Source organism: Arachis hypogaea, chromosome 16 (assembly GCF_003086295.3).
Source record: "Arachis hypogaea cultivar Tifrunner chromosome 16, arahy.Tifrunner.gnm2.J5K5, whole genome shotgun sequence".
NCBI lineage: Eukaryota > Viridiplantae > Streptophyta > Magnoliopsida > Fabales > Fabaceae > Arachis > Arachis hypogaea.
Window position 1 is genome coordinate 55,210,254 of NC_092051.1, and position 5,967 is coordinate 55,216,220.

Here is a 5,967-nt window from a genome sequence, read left to right on the forward strand (position 1 = left end):
TTTTCTTTTCTTTTCAATTGATTTTCGAAAATTCTTCTCCCTCATCTCCTTTTAATTATGTATTTATTTACTAACACTCCTCTTCATCTAAGAATTCGAACCTATTCCTCACCCTTGTGTTTGGATTCTCCTTCTTCTATTCATATCTTCTTCTACTCACATAAAGGAATCTCTATCCTGTGACATAGAGGATTCCATATTTTCTTTTCTGTTTTCTTCTTTTTTCATATGAGCAGGAGCAAAGATAAAAACATCCTTGTTGAAGCTGATCCGGAACCTGAAAGGACTCTGAAGAGGAAGCTAAGAGAAGCTAAAACACAACACTCTGAAGAGGACATTACATAAATTTTCGAAAAAGAAGGAGACATGGCCAAAAATAATAACAATGCATGGAAGATGCTTGGTGACTTTACTGCACCAAATTCCAATTTACATGGAAGAAGCATCTCAATCCCTACCATTGGAGCAAACAATTTTGAGCTGAAACCTCAATTAGTTTCTCTGATGCAACAGAACTGCAAGTTTTATGGACTTCCATCAGAAGATCCTTTTCAGTTCTTAACTGAATTCTTGTAGATCTGTGATACTGTTAAGACCAATGGGGTTGATCCCGAGGTCTACAGGCTTATGCTTTTCCCATTTGCTGTAAGAGACAGAGCTAGCAGAATATGGTTGGACTCTCAACCTAAAGATATCATGAACTCTTGGGATAAGCTGGTCACGGTTTTCTTAGCCAAGTTCTTTCCTCCTCAAAAGCTTAGTAAGCTTAGAGTGGATGTTCAAACCTTCAGACAAAAGGAAGGTGAATCCCTCTATGAAGCTTGGGAGAGATACAAGGAACTGACCAAAAAGTGTCCTTTTGACATGCTTTTAGAATGGATCATCCTGGATATATTCTATGATGGTCTGTCTGAATTATCAAAGATGTCATTGGACCATTCTGCAGGTGGATCCATTCACCAAAAGAAAATGCCTGCAGAAGCTCAAGAACTCATTGACATGGTTGCAAATAACCAGTTCATGTACACTTCTGAAAGGAATCCTGTGAGTAATGGGACGCCTCAGAGGAAGGGAGTTCTTGAAATTGATACTCTGAATGCCATATTGGCTCAGAATAAAATATTGACTGAGCAAGTCAATATGATCTCTCAGAGTCTGAATGGATTGAAGGAATCATCCAACAGTACTAAAGAGGCATCTTCTGAAGAAGAAGCTTATGATCCTGAAAACGCTACAATAGCAGAGGTGAATTACATGGGTGAACCCTATGGAAACACCTATAATCCCTCATAGAAGGATCAACAAAATCCCCAACAAGGCTTTAATAATGGTGGAAGAAATAAGTTTAGCAATAGCAAGCCTTTTCCATCATCCACTCAGCAACAGACAGAGAATTCTGAGCAGAATCCATCTAGCTTAGCAAATATAGTCTCTGATCTATCTAAGGCCACTGTAAGTTTCATGAATGAAACAAGGTCCTCCATTAGAAATTTGGAGGCACAAGTGGGCCAGCTGAGTAAAAGGGTCACTGAAACTCCTCCTAGTACTCTCCCAAGCAATACAGAAGAAAATCTAAAGAGAGAATGCAAGGCCATTGATTTGACCATCATGGCCAAACCTACAAGGGAGGAGGAGGACGTGAATCCTAGTGAAGAAGACCTCATGGGACGTCCAGTGACCAATAAGGAGTATCCTTTTGAGGAACCAAAGGAATCTGAGACTCATCTAGAGACCATAGAGATTCTATTGAACCTCCTTCTGCCCTTTATGAGCTCTGATGAGTATTCATCCTCTGAAGAGGATGAAGACATTACTGAAGAGCAAGTTGCTAAATACCTTGGTGTAATCATGAAGTTGAATGCCAAATTATTTGGTAATGAGACTTGGGAAGATGAACCTCCCTTGCTCACCAATAAACTGAATGCATTGGATAGGCAGAAATTACCTCAAAAGAAACAGGATCCTGGCAAATTCTTAATACCCTGTACCATAGGCACTATGACCTTTGAGAAGGCTCTATGTGACCTGGGGTCAGGAATAAACTTAATGCCACTCTCTGTAATGGAGAAACTAGGGATCTTTGAGGTGCAAGCTGCTAGAATCTCATTAAAGATGGCAGACAACTCAAGTAGGGGATGTGTTAGTAAAGGTTGAAGGCCTTTACATCCCTGCTGATTTCATAATCCTAGACACTGGGAAGGAAGAAGATGAATCCATCATCCTTGGAAGACGCTTCCTAGCCACAGCAAGAGCTGTGATAGATGTGGATAGAGGAGAGTTGGTCCTTCAACTGAATGAGGACAACCTTGTGTTTAAAACTCAAGGATCTCCTTCTGTAACCATGGAGAGGAAGCATGAAAAGTTTCTCTCACTACAGAGTCAACCAAAGCCCCCACAGTCAAACTCTAAGTTTGGTGTTGGGAGGCCACAACCAAACACTAAGTTTGGTGTTGAACCCCCACATTCAAACTCTAAGTTTGGTGTTGGGAGGTTCCAACCTTGCTCTGATTATCTGTGAGGCTCCATGAGAGCTCACTATCAAGCTATTAACATTAAAGAAGCACTTGTTGAGAGGCAACCTAATGTTATTTAATCTTATCTATTTTATTTTCTTTTTGTTATTTCATGTTTTATTAGGTTGATGATCATGTGAAGTCACAAAAACTACTGAAAAATCAAAAATAGAATGAAAAACAGCATTGAAAATAGTACACCCTGGAGGAGAGTAGTCTGGCGTTTAAACGCCAGAACCAAGCATCTGTCTGGCGTTTAACGCCAGAAACAGGCACCAAGCTGACGTTTAACGCCAGAAACAAGTATCTGCCTGGCGTTAAATGCCAGAAACAAGCTACATTTGGGCGTTTAACGCCAGAAACAGGCAGCAGTCTGGCGTTAAACGCCAGGATTACATAGCAAGGGCGTTTTACACGCCTAATTGGAGCAGGGATGTTAAGTCCCTGACCCCACTTGATCTGTGGACCCCACAGGATCCCCTCAGGATCTGTGGACCCCACAGGATCCCCACTTTTTCTTCTCTCCTCTTCACACCTTTTCATAACTCTCTTCCTCAAATACCCTTCACCATCACCTCAATCACTCTTTCCCATCACCTCTTCACCACTCACATCCATCCTCTCTTCCTCATAAACCCCACCTACGTTCAAAATTCAAACTAATTTTCCTCCCAAACCCAACCCTATTGGCCGAACCCTACACCCCCCCTCACTCCTATATAAACCCCTCACTCCTTCTTCATTTTCACGCAACACAACCCTCTCTTCTTCTCCTTGGCCAAATACATCTTCTTCCCCCATCTCCTCCATTTTCTTCTTCTTCTACTTTTTTCTTTCTTCTTTTGCTCGGGGACGAGCAAACATTTTAAGTTTGGTGTGGTAAAAGCATAACTTTTTGTTTTTCCATAACCATATATGGCACCTAAGGCAAGAGAAACCTCTAGAAAGAGGAAAGGGAAGGCAATTGCTTCCACCTCTGAGTCATGGAAGATGGAGAGATTTATCTCAAAGGTCCATCAAGATCACTTCTATGAAGTTGTGGCCAAGAAAAAAGTGATCCCTGAGGTTCCTTTCATGCTAAAAAACAATGAGTATCCGGAGATCCGACATGAGATTCGAAGAAGAGGTTGGGAAGTTCTCACCAACCCCATTCAACAAGTCGGGATCCTAATGGTTCAAGAGTTCTATGCAAACACATGGATCACTAGGAACCATGATCAAAGTGTGAACCCAAATCCAAAGCATTGGCTTACCATGGTTTGGGGGAAATACTTAGATTTCAGTCCAGAAAATGTAAGGCTGGCGTTCAACCTGCCAATGATGGAAGAGAATGTACGCCGCTACACAAGAAGGGTCAACTTTGATCAAAGATTGGACCAAGTCCTCATTGACATATGTGAGGAAGGAGCTCAATGGAAAATTGACTCAAGAGGCAAGCCGGTTCAATTAAGAAGGCATGACCTCAAACCAGTGGCTAGGGGATGGCTAGAGTTCATTCAACACTCTATCATTTCTACTAGTAATCCGGTCTGAAGTTACTATAGACCGGGCCATCATGATCCATAGTATCATGATTGGAGAGGAGGTGGAAGTCCATGAGATTATACCTCAAGAACTTTACAAGGTTAGCCTTTCCTCACCTCATATGCAACCTCTTCAATTCGGCTGGAATTAACATAGAGGGAGACATCCTCATTGAAGAGGACAAGTCCATCACTAAGAAAAGGATGGAGCAAACAAGAGATCATGGACCTCAACAAGAGTACGAGGAAATTTCCCACCATGAAATCCCTGAGATGCCTCAGGGGATGCATCTTCCTCCACAAAACTATTGGGAGCAAATCAACACTTCCCTAGGAGAATTAAGCTCCAACATGGGACAACTAAGGGTGGAGCATCAAGAGCACTCCATCATCCTTTATGAAATAAGAGAAGATCAAAGAGCTATGAGGGAGGAGCAACAAAGGCAAGGAAGAGACATAGAGGAGCTCAAAAGTACCATTGGTTCTTCAAGAAGAGGAACACGCCACCCTCACTAAGGTGGACTCATTCCTTAATCTCCTTGTCTATTTATTTTACTGTTTTTTTATTTTTGAGCCTTATGTTTTATTGATGTTTGTGTCTTTATTATATGATCATTAGTGTTTAAGTGTCTATGTCTTAAAGCTATGAATGTCCTATAAATCCATCACCTCTCTTAAATGAAAAATGTTTTAATTACAAAAGAACAAGAAGTATATGGTTTCGAATTCATCCCTGAAACTAGTTTAATTATTTTGATGTGGTGACAATATTTTTTGTTTTCTGAATGAATGTCTGAACAGTGCATATGTCTTTTGATATTGTGGTTTATGAATGTTAAATATGTTGGCTCTTGAAGAATAAGGAAAAAGGAGAAATGTTATTTGATAATCTGAAAAATCATAAAAATGATTCTTGAAGCAGGAAAAAGTAGTGAATACAAAAGCTTGCAGAAAAAAAAAAGAAAAGAAAAAAATAGCGAAAAAAAAAGAAAGAAAAAGAAAAAGCAAGCAGAAAAAACCAAAATCTCTTTAAACCAAAAGGCAAGAGCAAAAAGCCAATAGCCCTTAAAACCAAAAGGCAAGCGAAAATAAAAAGGATCCAAGGCTTTGAGCATCAGTGGATAGGAGGGCCTAAAGGAATAAAATCCTGGCCTAAGCGGCTAAACCAAGCTATCCCTAACCATGTGCTTGTGGCGTGAAGGTGTCAAGTGAAACTTTGAGACTGAGCGGTTAAAGTCAAGGTCCAAAGCAAAAAAGAGTGTTCTTAAGAACCCTGGACACCTCTAATTGGGGACTTTAGCAAAGCTGAGTCACAATCTCAAAAGGTTCACCCAGTTATGTGACTGTGGCATTTATGTATCCGGTGGTAATACTGGAAAACAAAGTGCTTAGGGCCACGGCCAAGACTCATAAAGTAGCTGTGTTCAAGAATCAGCATACTAAACTAGGAGAATCAATAACACTATCTAAATTCTAAGTTCCTATAAGATGCCAATCATTCTGAACTTCAAAGGATAAAGTGAGATGCCAAAACTGTTCAGAAGCAAAAAGCTACTAGTCCCGCTCATCTGATTGGAGCTAAGTTTCATTGATATTTTGGAATTTATAGTATATTCTCTTCTTTTTATCCTATTTGATTTTCAGTTGCTTGGGGACAAGCAACAATTTAAGTTTGGAATTGTGATGAGCGGATAATTTATACGCTTTTTGGCATTATTTTTACATAGTTTTTAGTATGATTTAATTAGTTTTTAGTATATTTTTATTAGTTTTTAAATAAAAATCACATTTCTGGACTTTACTATGAGTTTGTGTGTTTTTCTGTGATTTTAGGTAATTTCTGGCGGAAATTGAGGGACTTGAGCAAAAATCAGATTCAGAGGCTGAAGAAGGACTGCAGATGCTGTTGGATTCTTACCTCCCTGCACTCA

General features: G+C 40.0%; 1 non-coding gene across 1 annotated transcript; it reads right to left on the bottom strand.

Annotated features, from left to right (window-relative positions):
- Positions 1–762: 762 nt before the first annotated feature.
- On the bottom strand, positions 763–870 carry LOC112760128 (small nucleolar RNA R71). Its single transcript, XR_003180581.1, has one exon. It is a non-coding gene; the product is annotated as a small nucleolar RNA R71 (small nucleolar RNA).
- Between the last annotated feature and the right edge of the window lie 5,097 nt (positions 871–5,967).